Below are 18,837 nucleotides of genomic sequence, written 5' to 3' on the forward strand. Positions count from 1 at the left end.
ACTGTTTGGAAGAGTAGCATTTCTTAACACCATCCAAGATGGAACTCAACCATCTCAACCCTGTCTTCTATTCTAGCATCAATAAGCAGAATACCAATAATAAGAGACTGTTTCGACCTGGATTCTCTGATTATTCCAGAGAGTCCTGCTAAGATTCAACACTTTTTTTATTGTCTCTCCAGATGAACAGAGGAGCCTGGGGGACTACAGTCCATGGGGCAGCAAAGAGTCGACACGACCGAGCCACTGAACCACCACCACCACCAATGAACAACCATGTGACCTGAAGTGGGCCAAGCATCCGAGTTATCCCGTATCATCCCATTTTCTCTTTCTGCTGCTGCTGCTAAGTCACTTCAGTCCTGTCCGACTCTGTGCGACCCCATAGACGGCAGCCCACCAGGCTCCCCTGTCCCTGGGATTCTCCAGGCAAGAACACTGGAGTGGGTTGCCATTTCCTTCTCCAATGCATGAAAGTGAAAAGTGAAAGTGAAGTCGCTCAGTCGTGTCCAACTCTTAGCAACCCCATGGACTGCAGCCTATCAGACTCCTCCATCCATGGGATTTTCTAGGCAAGAGTACTGGAGTGGGGTGCCATTGCCTTCTCCGATTCTCCGATTCTCTTTCTGCAGAAAAGGATAAATATCTTCAGAGTTACAACCATGAGAAATAACCTACCACCAGAAAGGATCAAGGGTCAAAAAGAAAAGATACAATTAAAACAAATACTGACTGGGGCATCACTAAAAATAGGCTCTACCATTTAAAAAATAAAAAGCCTAAGTGTCAGAGGGCTCAATTTGATCTGCCCCACATGAGTTAAAAGGACATAAGAAACAAGACTCCAACTTTTCATCCATCACTGACAGATTCGGCCAGAAGAAACCAGAACATCTTCAGAAAAGGGGACAAAGGATTTCCTCAGAAATCCTGTGTAGGTCACCGCATGAGATGGCCCCCAATCCAAAGAATTCTAGATGTAAAGAAAGCCGATCTACCTTTCACTGATCAAAAGACAGAGACCAATTCCGTGTGGCATCTCTGTACTTCATCTTTATTATCTCCAAAATTAGCAGACGGGAGAATGAAAGGAGTAGGGTTAGGGGAGCCTGATGTGACTCTTCTGGGAGTCTGTTCCTGCTTCATCTTCCAAACATGAACCTTCTCCCGATAACATTACGCTGATCTCTCCTGCTCAACCCGTGCCTCGGAGGTGGAAGCTCTCATACGGGCACCCAGCACACACACACACAAAGCCACCGAGCAGTTTTCTGACATTAAGGACATGCCAACAACGCCCTGGACATTTGCCCGAGTGAGAGGATCACATGGCTGTTCAGGGAATGTTCCTCGTGTTTTCTTCCCTGTCTTCCATAAAAGAAGAGCAGTCTTCACTCCACACATTTACCACATTTTAAGCAGTGAGTAGACCCTGGTTAAATGACTTGAAACTATTAATGGACTTATGAAAAGTATCTATTGACTCTAAGCAACACAGCCTGCCAAGCTTGTAAAAGATTAATTTTAGTGATTGTCTGGACTTCCTGACTCTTTCCCTTGGTTAGTCAGCAGCATCTTCCTTGCCTCAGGGTGAAACAGACTGTTTTGGCAAGAAGAAAATGGAAAAGAAACAATATTAAGTTTTGTTGTAACTCCTAAATTAAGGTGTTCACACTCAAAATGCTTCGCCTGAGGAGAGCAGCTGTCAGTTTATAGCATCACATATGCTTGGCAATAAAGTTAAAGGACTGGCAGTCGATCCAGCTTCCAAAGAGCTTAAGGGAACTCTTAAATTAAGATTAGACTGAAGATTGAAGGGGCCTGACTGTGGAAGAGGTTGGGTGGGGCAGAAACCAGAGGACAGGATCTGGGAGGAGGAGAGGGTTCCATGGTATCTTGATCCTATCTTGAGAGATCAGTGGTTAAATTCTCAGGAATTCTATAAGTCAGTTGACTTCACATTGATAAACTGAAATCAACTACAATAGACATATTTACACCTCAGAAATTGCCAAGCACTACAATTTAGGACTTCTCCCTTTTCAGCTACTTAATATTTACCAATATACTACAGAATAAGAGCCGAATTTAGGAGACTGTACATAGTCTGTGCCAAACCAATGCCTCTAGGCCAACCGCTGACATTTATAGGACTATATCATCAGAACAGCTATCATCTTGCCTTCACATCACTTTCAGGGAAGGGCCTTCTGCAGAAAGCTGCCGTAGGTCCATTGTTAGTGGAATACCTACAGGAGGCCCATATATGCCACCCCCATCTAAATCGCTCCAGGTGGACACGTCACTGTTATGACAATTTATTAACACTACATATAAATAAGACCCTTTTCAAACACTTTGCACACTTGCAATTATATAAATATTTGTAACAATTGATTTAATATCTATTATATATATTTATTCCTCACTTGACTGTGAGTTCCATGGGTGTAGAGATTGATTTATTATAGATATATATTTATTATTCCATGGGTTTATCATTTATGAGTTTCATGAGTACAGAGATTGATTTATTATTTATATATGTTAATAATAAATAATCATGCAAAATGCCGGACTGCACGAAGCACAAGCTGGAATCAAGATTGCAGGGTGAAATATCAATAACCTCAGATATGCAGATGACACCACCCCTATGGGAGAAAGCAAAGAGGAACTAAACAGTCTCTTGATGAAAGGGAAAGAGGAGAGTGAAAAAGCTGGCTTAAAATTCAACATTCAAAGAACGAAGATCATGGCATCCAGTCCCATCACTTCATGGCAAATAGATGGAGAAACAATGGAAACTGTGACAGATTTTATTTTGGGGGGCTCCAAAATCATGCAGATGGTGACTGCAGCCATGAAATTAAAAGACGCTTGCTCCTTGGAAGAAAAGCTATGACCAACCTAGACAGCACATTAAAGAGCAGAGACATTACTTTACCGACACAGGTCTGTCTAATCAAAGCTATGGTTTTTCCAGTAGTGATGTATGGATGTGAGAGTTGGATTATAAAGAAAGCTGAGCACCAAAGAATCGATGCTTTTGAACTGTGGTGCTGGAGAAGACTCTTGAGAGTCCCTTGGACGGCAAGGAGATCCAACCAGTCCATCCTAAAGGATATCAGTCCTGAATATTCATTGGAAGGACTGATGCTGAAGCTGAAGCTTCAATACTTTGGCCACCTGATGGGAAGAACTGGTTCAGTGGACAAGACCCTGATGCAATAAATATTTTGCAAGTTTTCAGTACAAATTGATGGAATTTTATAAAAGTAATAAAAGAAAGTAAAGAACCAATAATAGCTAAGAATATTTGGGGGAAAATGAGGTAGGAAGATTTGCTCTACATGATATACATACTGTGCTGTGCTTATTCGCTCAGTCATGTCTAATTCTTTGCAGTCCCATGGACTATATAACCCGCCAGCCTTCTCTATCCTTGGGGATTCTCCAGGCAAGAATACTGCAGTGGGTTGCCATCCCCTCCTCCAGGGGATCTTCCCAACCCAGGTATGCAACCCAGGGCTCCTGCACTGTAGGCAGATTCTTTACCATCTGAGCCACCAGGGAAGCCCCTATATGATATCTACTGTACAGCTATTTAAAAAGCAATCTGATTAACAATCTGTATAATTTCTTATAATTCTTTAAAAGTGATAAACAGAAAAGAATTCTTATCGTGACAAAGGGTGACTATCTCCAAATATTCAATATCATACTTAATATTAAAGAACAATAAGAGGAATCCCCTTACAGTCAGAGGGAAAAATGCCCATTTCACAATTTACTTTTTTTTATTATTCTGAAAGTTCTAGCAGGCATAACGGCAGTAAACATATAAAAGGAATGATTATTATAAAGAAGACAAATATATTAGTTGTAGGTGGAATTAAATATCTAGTAAATACAGGAGAATATTAAAAATTATCAAATAGGTAAAAAGTTCAGTAAAATAGCTGAATACATGATAAATATGCAGAAACCAACAGCATTATACTACTTTAGCAAAATCTCAGATTTGCTAATTGAAATGGAAAAATACCTTACTTTTAATATAAGGGAATTATGAAATACCTAAAAGTAATCTTATCAAGACATATGGAAGAGCTTTAGAGACAGTTTGGGGTAGTATAGAGTGAAATGCAACAAAACAGAAAAGAACAGAAAAGACTAAAGTAAGGTTAGACATAGCACATTTTAAAAGCATCATAAATTCAAAGTTGAATAATTATACAATTAATAAGGCTGAGAAAATTGATTACTATTTTGAAGAAAAATTCACCTAATATAAAAATAAGTACCATGCAGATGAAAGATACAAATAACTTAACCAAACTAAACTACCTCCTTATTGATCCTCTCTGATTATGTTTCTTCCTTTGCCTCAAATGCATACCTTCCCCCTCCCTCAACTCTTCACCTGGTTGACCCTTAAGATTCCATCATTACTTAGGTTAGAAATTAATTTCTCCAAGAAGACTTTCTTGAGCCCTCACTATACAGCCCCAAGGTTGGGTTTGGTCCCCCTCCTGTATACACATTCCCTTTATCCTAAGAATCATCTCACTAGATTGTAACCATCAGTTCCATAAGTAGGAGTTCTGTGAGGGACCATACCTTGGTCCTCATTGTAGCCCTAGTGCCCTTCCTTTGGCCATCTAAAGTAAATATATTCTGGGATTCCCTGGTGGTCCAGTTGGTTAAGACTCCATACTTCCACTGAAGGGAGCATGGGTTTGATCCCTAGCTGGGGGACTAAGATCCTGCATGCTGAACTCACAGTATGACCAAATAATAAATAACAACAAAATTTAAATAACAACAACAAAAACAAAGCTCAGTTCTAAAAAATAAAATTTTTTAAATATATATTCTTCCTGAAACTCCCTTTCTACTCTCTGCCCCTCACTGCAAGCCCTCTCTTCTTTCTATTCAGGCAGTTTCCATTTTCAAATGTTGGCAATTTCAAGAGTACTTGATTCACTTTCAGAGCTTAGACCTAAAATGCCTTCAAACAGCTGGTTTGCTGTGGCTCTCATGAAATGGTGGGGTTATGGAAAGATGTTCACAAAGGAATCCTTCTCTTGATTCTCATTATTCCTTCAAAATCTCCTCTGTGCCTAAGTTGTTACTTGAGGTTTTTCTTTATTGTGTTGACTTCTGAATGGTACATTTCCTTTAAAAATAATCAGATTAGCATGTTTAACTTCCCTCCCTCTGGTAATTCAGGATTTTGTTCTTAGTGGATGAGTAGCAGATAACTATCATTTTCACTCACTTTCTCGTGCCATATTTTAAAAAGATTTTTAATCAGAGGATAATTGCTTGACAATGCTATGCTGGTTTCTGCCATACAACATGAATCAGCCATATATGTGTGTAACCAAAAGAGCCATACATGTATGCGCATGGCTGGGTTGGGCTCTCTGTGTTATACAGTAGCTTCCCACTAGCTAGCTATTTCACACATGGTAGTGTAAATTCCATAAGATCCCAAAGCCATATAGCTCTGCAGGCAACGAAGCAGATCCCCAGTCCACGACAGTCCTTCCATTCTCCTCCTCTGCTTCTCGATGGTTCTTCTGCCACTACTTCAGGCCATCCAAACAGCCTGACCATGGTCTTTTCTCCACCAAACCCATCTCATCACAGTTCATTCTCCCTAAAGCACAGTTAGGTGTTTATACTCCGTAATCTGTAAAACCCTTAGCTGTTCCAAGGCCTTTATTTAAAAATCACCATTTCTATTTCCCCAAACTCCCTGTTATGCAATTGTACTCCCTCCAGTAACACCAGAGTCATCATTACTCACTGAGAAAACTTAGCTTGCCTTTTTTGATTCCTTACATTTTTTATATTGTTTTCTCCTTCTAACTCGTAAAAATGTGGCCCCTTCAATCGTGATTTGAAATCTTTTCTGTCCTTTCTGTCCCCCTCACACATCACTTCCAATATACGGTCATTCCTCTCCCTTTCAGCCAGCTGTGGTCTTGCTTCTTTGAACATCCATAACACTTGCTATTTCCTTTTCAGGGATTATGTATGACTTTTACATGAATTCCTGCCATTTGGTTACACGCTTTTGTCTTTCTTCTGGCTGACAAACTTCTTGGGAGCAGAGATATTTTTCTTTCCTTTACATACAAAAATGTGTAGTGCTCTGCTCAGAGCAGATGCCCAAGAAAATATATTGAATTAAGAAGAAACATCTATGGGTCTTATTAATATATTTTAATTAAATAGATATCCTCAGATCTAAATAGTTCTACTGTACTTTTTTACTCCTTTTAGTTTTATTTGGAGCTGACAAGTAAAAAGAGAGTTCTATATCTGTGCAAACTGTATTGTTTAAAAAGTAACCCCTAAAAGTAACAATTAAAATGATATTTTAATATAAAACAACCTACACTATTTTAGATGCAGAAAAATATCAATAGAGTAGGGTATAAGGATAAAATACTGGAGGTAGGATAAGAAGAACAGGGTAAATTCGGGGTGTCCTCTGTTAGCAAGCTAAGAAAAAAAGGAAACTATTCAGAAAACAAAGTGAAATGATAATCACACCTGGTCTTTTTTATTTATTTGTTTTTTAATGATTTTTTTTTCACGTGGACCATTTTTGAACCTGTTACAATATTGCTTCTGTTTTATGTTTTGATTTTTTTGGCCTCAAGGCATGTGGGATCTTGACCAGGGCTGGAACCCACACCCCCTGCAATGGAGGTGAAGTCTTAACCACGGGACCACCAGGAAGGTCCTACACCTGGTCATTTTTAAAAAGTGAGTCACACCCACAGCACTGACAGACAAGCTAACCAAACACTAAATAAGAAACAGTAGTTCTAGAAAAAAATACGATTTTAATTAAGAGACAACTAAACAATGTTTTGATAAAAGAAGTATTCATTTCAGGACTTTCACAAAGCAGTACATTGTTCTTCTAGGTCATTGCTTTTAAACCAAGGGTGCAGATCAGAATCACAGAGGGAATTTTAAAAATCCACCCCAGAACACCTAAATTCTTATCTTCCACTGGGAGAGGAGGGGATTCTGTTCATGTATTTTTAAATATCTACAGATGTGATTCTGATTTACGTTCTGTGACATGGGCATGGTTTTGTGGGTCTAAAGCTATTCAATATGGGGGGTAGGGCTCTTCAGGAGAAAAGAAAGCAAAATTGGGAAGTGAATTGTATGTAGGATGACCATGATCAGAGTACCTCTTTTAGATGAGCTATGGCATTACTTTATTACTTTATTTTCATTACCAAAAATAAAATAATAAAATAAAAATAAAATAACTGTCATTATCAATGATAAAAATAATGGCCAACACTATTTATTCACACACACACATACACACACTCTTTTTCTGTCTCTCACTACATCACAGATACAATGCTACTCCCTTCATGAAACTGAAAGTGTTAGTCACTTAGCCATCTCTACTCTACAACCCCATGGACTGTAGCCCGCCAGGCTCCTCTGTCCATGGGATTCTCCAGTCAAGAATACTGGAGTGGGTAGCCATTCCCTTCTCCAGGGGATCTTCTCGATCCAGGGACTGAACTCAGGTCCCCTGCATTGCAGGCAGATTCTTCACCATCTGAACCTCCAAGGAACCGCAGGCACTTCACATGTGTGTACACTCCATTCAACTTTCACAACCCTATGAGAGAAGTACTGCTAATTATCTTCACTCAGAAACAAACAGGTTTACTGAAGTAATGTGTACAAGGTTAAACACTGACTAGACTTTAAGGCTGAAATTTAAACTTAATTCAATCGCTTACAGCAAGTATTTAGAATTAAGGATCAAGGCTACAAGTATCATCCCTAAAACTTAAGGGATTTCTCAGTTAAATAACCAGTGAATAGGAACCATCCCTGGACATACTATTCCTCCAGTACTTGCTGATTTACACAGACTGGGAAAGAATGCATAGGAGCATCAGAACAATCATGTCAGCTAAAGGAATTAAAATTTGACCTTTTGTTTCACCATTTCTATCTCCAGCTTTCCTCTTGGCCCAGAAGCCACCAGCCTGCAGTTCAAACAGTGCTTCACAAGATGGCTCCCTTGCTATCTTTAGTTGCAACTTACATCATAAAATCCTACATCACAGTTGAATAATGGCAAATCTACAGGAAGCTCCCTATTTCTTAAGTTGCTTTTTTATTTTTTGCTAACAAGATACAGTTATAAAAATCTACAACTGCAGGTACAGGTTGAAGGGAAATTCTCTTGCAAAGTAATCTTGCCAAAGAGCAGCAATCATCTACCTGGACATTGTTTCTAGTTTTTCACTTAATACATTGGAACTGCATCCTTTCTCCTCTCACTGATTCAAATATGTGGGAGGAAAGAAAGAGATCCAGTGAGGGGAGTGGGAGCAAGAGGGCATATTTAAGCAGTGCTAGAGCTTCAGCCACTGGTGAGAACAGCCTAGACCACACGGGTCAAGGGAGAAGTAAAACATCTCACCTCAACGTTCTTCTCAGTCCCCAGATGCCTCTCCTAGTGAGAGCATCTCATTGTCCGGGATTAGATTCTCAGTGTTCAAAGATGTGCATTTTGATAAAACATGACCACTAAATGTTGGTCAACAATTTCATCTGAAGCTCAAGCCAATAAACAGAGATCTGTTCAAGGTGTAATGAAATGTTATTTCTATAAATGGCAGCAATTCACGTGCTATTTAACTGCCTCTTATTATCTGGTTCTCCTCTTATCCCAAGAGGGGAGAAAAATGATCCAACAGCATCAATGAAGTGGCAAACTATTTCTTAGCAAGCAATGTGAATAACTTACATTTTCCCACGCATGTAGAGACTGTAATCAAGAATCTGAACTATGATAAATGCATTTTCTGGAAATCATACTTTAAAGGTTATTGTTAAAAGAATTTTCTGATAAGAATTTTAGTACAATTTGATGTTATCTTCCTGGTCATACACAGCATCAAATGACAAACCATCAAAGCAATAAGGAAAACCATACTGTCTACTGGAAAACATTCTGTCTTGGACCAACCTCTGGAAAACATTCTGTCTTGGACCAAACTCTGGTCTGGCTCTTCTGAGTTCTCTTTTGACTAAGCCTTGGGCTCCCATGTCCTTGTTTATAAAGTTCAGTTCTAGTAAGAATCCTGTTGAAGTTCAGTTTATCCAGAACTGTGCTCCCCACCCCCATTCTCAGTATTTGACCATCTTTTTTTCCTTATCCTTCATCATTGCCCAGGTGATACCTGATCACCTCTGACAGGCCTTTAGCAAGAGTCTTGTTAGGGGGACTTCCCTGGTTGTCCGGTGGTTAAGACTCTGCACTCACAATGCAGGGGGCCCAAGTTCGATCCCTGGTCAGGGAACTAGATCCTGCATGTTGCAACTGAGAGCCCACGCTAAGACCTGATTCAGCCACATTAAAGAAGAAAAACAAAATTCCTGTTAGGGTGGCTTGGTGAAAATCAGCCCCTTGTGTTTCCTCATATCCCCTTTTAGTCACTTTCTATTTATGGATTCCCACCCTGTGCTCTTTGGCTATAAATCCATACTTTGCTTTGCTGTATTCAGAGTTGAGCCCAGTCTCTCTGCCTTACTACAAAACTACTGCAGTGGTTCCTACACCTATCATATGGCCCTGGATGAAGTCTGCCTTACCACTCTAATGAGTGTTACTGAATAATTTTTTTTAACATTATAAGCACTAAAATGATAAAACTATACAATACCTTTAAAAAGAATATATTAGACATAATAAGTGTAATTTTTTTCTCTTTTTCATTTTAGAGAGTTGGATCTTGGAGGCCATTGATAATCTGAACTGCCAAGAAAGCTACACAATCTTTGATATGCAATAATTTTCCTCAACTGCAAACAGACTCACTCAAATCTCCCTTCAAGGATACGGAGGGCAATATAGCATAGTGATTAAAACTGCAGGCTCTGGAGCCCCAAAAAACTGGGTTTGAATTCTAGCTTTGCCACCCTATCACTGAGGAAGTTACTAAAAAAATTTTTGAAAAAACACCGTGCCTCTGTTTTCTCATCTGTGCAGAGTGATGAGGCTTGTGTGATATACTACACAGGAAGGACATGCTATGGTGCTTGGCACATGGCAAACAGTTGGTGAGTGTCAGCTGGCCAATGCCACCTTCCTGCCATAAAGCTGGCTCAGGTACCGCCACTGGTGCTCTGAATAAATGTCCATCTCACACACACCTCGGTCGCTCAATCGTATCTGACTCTTTGCGACCCCATGGACTGTAGCCCACCAGGCTCCTCAGTCCATGGGATTTTCCAGGCAAGAATACTGGACTGGGTTGCCATTTCCTTCTTCAGGGGAATAAATGTCCACTGTTGATGAAAACAACGGTGATAAAGATAGTGGTGCTCATGCTGACGCTACTTTTCCCACTGAAATGTGTTTAGAGTAAGGAGGAGTTAAGCCGATATTATTTTTCTTCCTTAAAAAAAATTTATTGAAGTATAGTTGGTCTCAGTGAACTCTGGGAGTTGGTGATGGACAGGGAGGCCTGGCGTGCTGCGATTCATGGGGTCGAAAAGAGTCGGACATGACCGAGCAACTGATCTGATCTGATCTGATAGTTGGTTTACAATATGGTGTTAGTTACAGGTGTGCAGCAAAGTGAATCAGTTATACAGATACATATATCCACTCCATTTTAGATTTTTTTTCTCATATAGATCATTACAGAGTATTGAGTAGAGTTCGCTGTGCTGCACAGTAGGTCCTTGTTGGTTATTCATTTTATATAGAGTAGTGTGTATATGTCAGTCCCAACCTCCCAATTTTTCCCTCCTCCCCTTCCCCCCCTCCAGTAACCATAAGTTTATTTTCTACATCTGTAACCCTATTTCTGTTTTATAGATAAGTTCTTGTAACCATTTTCTTAGATTATAAATATAAGTAATATTATATCACTTATATATTATATGGAGAAGGAATGGCAACCCACTCCAGTGTTCTTGCCTAGAGAATCCCATGGACGGAGGAGCCTGGTGGGCTACAGTCCACGGGTCGCAAAGAGTCGGACACAACTAAGCGACTTCACTATATATTATATGTTCACTTATAATATATAAGTGATATTATATGTTATTTGTTTTTTTCTGTCTGGTCAATTCCACTCAATATAACAATCTCTAGGCCCATCCATGTGCTGCAAATGGCATTATTTTGTTCCTTTTTGTGGCTGAATAACATACCACGCTCTTTTTTCATGCTCTTCACTGGGCAGATTACACCATGGAACAAAAACAGTTATATGATACCAAGCAAATAATGAACAAAGCACTCTGTGTTACTGCAATTCACTGGTTATTGTCACAGCCAACCAGGCATTGGCAGCTATTAGATATTTCATCCGTCATTAGCAAGCAGCAAACGTAATAACTGTATCACAGCAAAACCTATTGTTTTGGAGGAACTACTTTAACATCTCTGTCCACAGGATCTCTGGACAGAATCTTTTCTGAAATGGTCTATTACTTTTCTGTTTTCACACTATAAAGTACCACAAATAAAGAGGGAAAAGTCACCTTAAGTTAGTGAACAAAATTATAAGATGTAAGAATTGAAATGGCAAATAGAACTCTAACCCCATCATTACACAAATACGAAAAGCTGAGGCCAAGAAAATTGAAGGACTGGTGGTAATTAGGCAGCAGACGCTGAAGAGACGGAATGCAAAGTTTTTAAGTGCTGAGTGTCCATATTTAATACAGTTTAAGTTAAAATTGAATTATGGTATAAGGATTTTTCTATGCTTGTCTTGGCTATTACTCTGGGGCAGTAATTCAAACCTCATCAACTACTGCCAGGGTCAAAAAGGGAAAGAAAGAGAATGTGACAGCCAGCCTGCCTGAAAGATGTACAATTATCCAGATACTGAACCTGAGTGATGACAGCTGAAGTTGGGTCATTGAGATGAAAGAATATATCACCCAGACCATTAAGAGACATGGGTAAATTCAATTTAAATTTAATATCCAACATTTTTTAAGATGCGCCTCAGATATGAGATTAGATTTCCATGCATTCTTTGATTTTGACAAATTAAATATCTTCAAACTAACTTATTTGTGTATCTTATTTTAAAAAAAATACACTAAAAAATGAAAATTAAGGATGCTTATTTCCGTGTCTAAAAATTTATATCCTCAACATTAAGAGAGTAAGGCCATTTATATAAAAGGTTTTCCACACATGGTAATGGCAGATATGCTTTACTTAATCCAATATTCACAAGTAACAAGTGTTGGAGGATCCATCAGAGCCCTGCACTTTTCAAGTTGATTTTATCCAAATTACTTATACATTTTTCCAAAGGTAACAATGGCATCATTCATTCACCTAGAAAGGTAGAGTCTTGAAACACTCCCTAACCATTAGGAGAGACAGGTGGACAGATACGATCAGTTCACAAGGAATTTATGGTAAATCATACATACCCTGCTTTTCTCAACGTATAATGCAATAGAGGTCAGAGATTATGAATGTGGACCCTGCAGCCAAACCAGGTGGATTTAAAACCCCACTAAATGCCATCTACTCGCTGCATGACTCAGGCACGTTATCTAAACTCTCAGTGCCTCCCTTTGCTTATCCTAAAATGGGAATAATGACAGCAATACCTTATAGGTTGTTGTAGGGATGAAAATGTTTGAATATATACATAAAGTACTTAAAACAGTACCTAGCACATACTGAATGTTATGAAAGTGTTAGTCACTCGATTGTGACCGATTCTTTGCAATCCCAAGGACTGCAGCCCACCAGGCTCCTCTGTCCATGGAATTCTCCAGGGAAGAACAAGTGGAGTGAGTTGCCATACCCTTCTCCAGGAGATCTTCCCGACCCAGGGATTGAACCTGGGTCTCCCACATTGCAGGCAGATTCTTTATCATCTGGGCCACCAGGGAAGCCCTACTGAATGTTACACTTCTTTGCTATTACTATGTTATTACATAAGGGACCATATAAAAGACAAATATTTCAGTCTGATGCCACAGTTTTGCTGACTTCTCAATGTCTTTTGGGTTTTATGTATATGTGCTAAGTCACTTCAGCTGTGTCTGACTCTTTGCAACCCTGTGGACTGTAGTCCGCCAGGCTCCTCTGTCCATGGGATTCTCCAGGCAAAAATGGGAGTGGGTTACCACGCCCTCCTCCAGGGGATCTTCTTGACCAGGGATGGAACCTGTGTCTTATGTCTCGTGCACTGGCTTTATAGGTCTTACCAGTCTACACCTATCAGTGTCTCAGTGGTAAAGAATCTACCTGTCAATGCAGGAGACCTGGGTATGATTCCTGGGTTGGGAAGATCCCCTGCAGAAGGAAATGGCAACCCACTCAAGTATTCTTGCCTAGGAAATCCCATGGACAGAGGAGCCTGGCCGGCTACAGTCCATGGGGTCACAAAGAGTCAGACATAACTTAGCGACCAAACAACAACAGCTAATCTACGTCTATTACATAGTTCTGTCAAGCAACTATCAAAAGCTCAAATAATCCACCCAACAACTGTTGGTGATTCATCACTCATAGGCTATTAATTTTCACTGGTTCTGTCCTATCTAATGCTCTGCTTTATGTGGGTCATTTCCTTTGGTGTCTAGAATTTATTTCCCACAGATAGTAGAAACTGTGCTCTTCTCAGCCTTGGGACTAGGAGAAGAGGGTAGGGAAAGGCCCATCCCCCAAACTCTGACCGGGAACGTTTGAACTGGAAAGATGTATAAAAGGAACTTAACACTGAGAATCTACTATGAGGGAGAGACTGTGGTATCCTAGGCACTTTGGGCATGTTTTCCTCAATTAATTCCCAAAGTAACATTCTGGAAAACATGTCTTAAAACTTAGGGCTCAGAAATGTTAAGTAAAACAGACCTGAGCAATTGAAAGTGACACAACCAGCATTTAAATGCACTCTATGTGACCTGGAAGCCTTGCGCCACTATGGAAACAGGCTGCCTGCTCTCGGATATGATCCACTCTCCCTCCCCTGCCACAGACAGACACGCACACACACAAATGATTCCATTTACCTGTTTTAGATATATTTGACATTCATAGGGTTTAATTCAAAGGAAGGATTCAAGAGGTGGTAGACTGGGAAGGAGAATGACCATCGCTGTTTCTCACAACCTGCATCCTTACTTCTTAATTTCTTATACAGTCTCATTTGAACTTGAATTGAAGCATGAACACACATACATACACAATTACAAGAAGGCCTCATTGTGCCCGAAATGTGAATTCTTGAGTATATTTTTCTCTTTTCTATAATCCCTTTACAGCTATGAAGACTATCTCAGATTAAGTCCTATACCTTGAATTCAGTCTATCAGAAAACCTAATCCTGAAATGCAAGATTTTTTTAAATTTATTTATTTTAATTGGAGGCTAATTACTTTACAATATTGTATTGGTTTTGCCATATATTTTAGTAAGAAATCGATAAGACACTCTTAAAGATAGCTCAGGAAAATGGCTATAAAACATGATTTCCTTGTTTCCACAACAATTCAGAGCCTCTAGAGAGAGAATATGGGAGGCTTTTCCACTTGGTAGAAGGCAGTGCACTGAAATTACTAATTGGTAGCTAACTCTAGTTATGTTATCCTGCTACTAAGCCTGCCCACATTGAATTAAGTGGGAAGAACTTTTGAGGCCCCCATTCACACTCTATGTTCACAGTTTAGAAACACAAATCCAAAGCAAGAACAAATAATATAAAAACTGGAAAAGAAATATGATCTTTTAAACTCCTTTAAAATTGTGCCTCTCATTCCCAGCCTATTTTCCTGGTCTAGTCTTTTTTTCCTGGTCTAGTCTTTATTTTCCTTTATCCAGTACCACTTTTTTAATTGTTATATTTGCATGCTTCCCTTTTCTTGTTTTTGTTTTAATTTTTATGAAATATAGTTGATTCGGGGGCGGGGTGCTCCCCAGGTGGCGCTAGTGGTAAGGAACCTGCCTACCAATGCAAGAGACACAAGAGATACTGGTTCAATCCCTGGGTTGGGAAGATCCCATGGAGGAGGAAACGGCAACCCACTCCAGTACTCTTGCCTGGAGAATCTCATCGACAGAGAAGCCTGACGAGCTACAGTCCATAGGGTCACAAAGAGTTGCATATGATTGAAGCAACTTATGACGCATACATACTTGATTTATAATGCTGTGTCAGTTTCGGTGTTCAGCAAAGTGATTCAGTCATACACGTGTGTGTGTGTTCTTTTCAAGATTCTGGCTTTACAGGCCAAATAGCCTCTGTTGTACTATTCAACTCTGCCATCACAGTGTGTAGACAGTCAAGACAATACTAAAATAAATTGATGTAGCTCTGTTCTAATAATTATAGAACAGGAGGAAGGCTGAATTCTTAAAATCCAGAATGTCATGGATGGGGATTGTAATACTCTAGTTTTCTAAAGCATTTTTTATCATGTTTACAGAAAACAATTCAGAATCTGCAGGATTTTGGAAGAATTGAAAATATTTGACACTATAATATCACTCAGAGCTCAGCAGTAACATAAGATTTTCTTATTTTTAGCAATGTGCTTTTACATGGCTTCTTTCTGACCACTGTACTCAGTTCTCTAAGCAGTTATTTTGTCCGCCAGCTTCTACACCAGCATTTTACTACAATGTTTCTGACACAGTACTTTTTTTCTCAATTTTTGAAGTGGTACAAAATGTTACTTTCTATCAGTCTAAAATTTAAAATAGAAATTATTCAAGCCAATGGTTTTAAACCCTTCTAACAACTATGGGACACTTTGAGAATCTAATGTACATTATGGGTCATCTCTCCAGAAAATAAGATTATAAACTCCTGAGGCTTAACGTACCAGAGGTTCACAGAATTTGAGTCACAGAGCTCATTTCAACCTTTATTGGACAATGAGGAAAAATGGAGGAAAAAAGCATCTTCTTTTAAAATGATGAATTTTAATTGCATAGTAGTTAAGCATTATTAAATATCCTTTGAATTTTCATAAAATCCTGGGGGACAGGAAGCACAACTATTCACTTATTAGGAAATCATATGGACTATTCACATGAGAAAATAATTCAGAGATGTTCAGTGATCTGGTCAAAAGTACCCAGTGAATAATGTTAGAATCAGGACAAACCCAGGTCTTCTGGTTACAAATTGTATTTTTTTTTCTTTGCTTTATGTTTTTTAGTCCAGTGCTTGGCAAATGTTTTCTATAAAGGGCCAGATAGTAAAATTTTCAGCTTTGCAGCCATACAACCTATGATGTACTGTTCAACTCTGCCATTATAGCATGAAGGTAGCCAAAGACAGTACTAAAATAAGTGGACACAGCTGTGTTCTAATTACATAACAGAAGCAAGGTTGGATTTTGCCCACAGGGTCATAGTTTGCTGACCCCTGCATTATTTCACTTCTACATCAAAGGTAAACTTAGTTGTTTAATTTATTTTCCTAAATGGTTTTACTGTTTTTGTATCATCATAATTCTGACCTTGATAAGTGATCATTAATAAAATGCAGTTGGCCCTCCATATCTTTGGTTTCTGTATCTGAAGATTTAATGAACCATGGATCAAAAATATTTGAAAAAAAATTTCCAGAAAGTTCAAAAAAGCAAAACTTGAATTTGGCAAATGCTGGCAACTATATCCATAGCATTTATATTGTATTTACAACTACTTACATGGCATTTACATTAGGTATTAAAATTAATCAAGAAGTGAATTTAAAGTATATGGGTTAAAATATAATCTATAGGTTATATACAAACACTGTACTATTTTATATAAGAGAATTGAGTATCTATGGATTTGGGTACCTCTGGGGGTTCTGGAGTCAGTTCTTCCATGTATATCAAAAGGTGACTGTACTCTAAATGCTAATGGAACCCTATGCAATATCACTAATGAGTGGCAGCAAAATCTCTGCCAAGAAACTAAAACTAGAATTTTATATATTGATTCTTATTTTCATTTTGAGATAGTGACGCTGATGAAACTCTGTAGAGGGAGGTAAATTTGGAACACAATCTCCTTCAGTAGCACAATATTAGATGTGAAAAATGAAAATCCTATTGCAGTGATGGAGTTAAGGAGACACAATTTGAAAAAGCAAATTAAAATACAAACTATATTTTGTTATCATGTTTAATTACTTGGACTATCAAATAACATTCAAGGAAATATTTGCTTGTGGAAGTTATTAGGGCTGTCACAAAATACCCTGGTTCTTCTGATCTCAGGGCAGGAGAGCACTTCCCCACCTATACTCTTGAAGGGAGTCTGGCTAATGTCATGTTGGTAAAAACAGTGTGTTCACACACACAAAGCATGATCAGCCAGAGGTCAGTTTTCCACACTCTCCTTCTTACAAGGGCAGGGCCCTCCCATTGATCCACACTGGACATACAATGTGATCAGGAAATAAACTTTTAATTCTGTAAAGCCAACAAAATGTGAGGGTTGTTTACTACAGAAAATAACTTGGCAGATACAGAGGCACAGATTTTTTTAAATGATATAGAAAAACATTTATACAAATAGTAGTTCATTTGGTAAAGAATCGGCCTGCAATGTGGGAGACCCAGGTTTGATCCCTGGGTCGGGAAGATTCCCTGGAGAAGGGAATGGCTACCCACTCCACTATTCTGGCCTGGAGAATTCCATGGACAAAGGAGCCTGGTGGGCTACAGTCCATGGGGTTACAAAGAGTCGTACATGACTGTCTGACTTTCACTAACTTTTATTACTCTCAACTAATAGTTAACACCTTGCTTCATTATATATTATTCTGATGATCACATTTTAGGCCACCTAAATATCATTAAAATCATTCATTTCATTAGATCAAACTACAAATTAACTAGATGAAGAAACTAGTCAAATCTAACACTGAGCATTGTGAGAATAACTGGTTTGAGCACATCTTAAGTATGTGAAGGCAACATTATAAATATTATAATAATTAAAATGAATGGATCAAATCTTTAAGAAAGAATGAACTTTCTTTGTTAACATTAGTAACATAAATAAATGTAACATAAAGTTTAATAATAAAATAAAAATTACCCTAGTAACAAAATTAGTTTTGATTTATTATACTGTCATTCAGTGTACAAACTGTTTTTACATACACGTTTATTTAACCTTCACAACAATTTTGATTGTGAGAAACACTAGCCCTCTTTGATAAAGAAGAAAATTCAGGATAATAGAAGAACTATGATTTGCTTAAAAGAATACAACCCTAGTTAGCAGTAAAGACAAAACCTAAACAACTTCTCTGAAATGAAATCTGATGTTCCTTCTCCTGCATCACTTCTTTAAAAAAATGCGGAGAAATATTTTCATTCTGAGAGATACAATGTAAGTAAAACTACATGAACACATACAGAACTTCATTGACTTGCAGTATAATATTTATTAGGAGGTCATGTCTACATCTGTTTTTTTATGCATCAAATGAAATGTAAACAGAGTTTCTATTAAGTCATCCACAGGTAGCAGTGAAGTAACCTATTAAAACCTGCATTGTTTGAACAGGAGCTGCTTAAGCAGATCATGATTTATTCCATACCCTCTCTTTCTTTTTCCTTCTCTTGCTGCTTGCCTTTGGACATTTTTTGTTAGCATCTACAATAAGGGAAACTTAAACTTAGAGAGGAAAGGCACAACGTATCAACCAAACTTGTCCACTTGTCTGTTGTTTTTTCTTTAAAAATAAAGTTATTAGGGAAAGAAGTTTAAGATTAGTAATTAACATGCATTTTTGAGACCTGTGGCACTGAAGAATTGATGCT

The 18,837-nt window shown here is 38.5% G+C and overlaps 1 protein-coding gene and 1 non-coding gene across 6 annotated transcripts in view; one reads left to right on the forward strand and one right to left on the reverse strand.

The window, feature by feature from the left end:
- KCNK2 (potassium two pore domain channel subfamily K member 2) overlaps positions 1–18,837 on the reverse strand; it is a 248,124-nt gene that overhangs the window by 69,406 nt on the left and 159,881 nt on the right. The gene's annotated exons all lie outside the window — the stretch shown is intronic.
- TRNAV-CAC (transfer RNA valine (anticodon CAC)) lies at positions 9,302–9,374 on the forward strand. The gene has a single exon. It is a non-coding gene; the product is annotated as a tRNA-Val (tRNA).

This window comes from Bos indicus, chromosome 16 (genome assembly GCF_029378745.1).
Source record: "Bos indicus isolate NIAB-ARS_2022 breed Sahiwal x Tharparkar chromosome 16, NIAB-ARS_B.indTharparkar_mat_pri_1.0, whole genome shotgun sequence".
NCBI classification, from domain to species: domain Eukaryota; kingdom Metazoa; phylum Chordata; class Mammalia; order Artiodactyla; family Bovidae; genus Bos; species Bos indicus.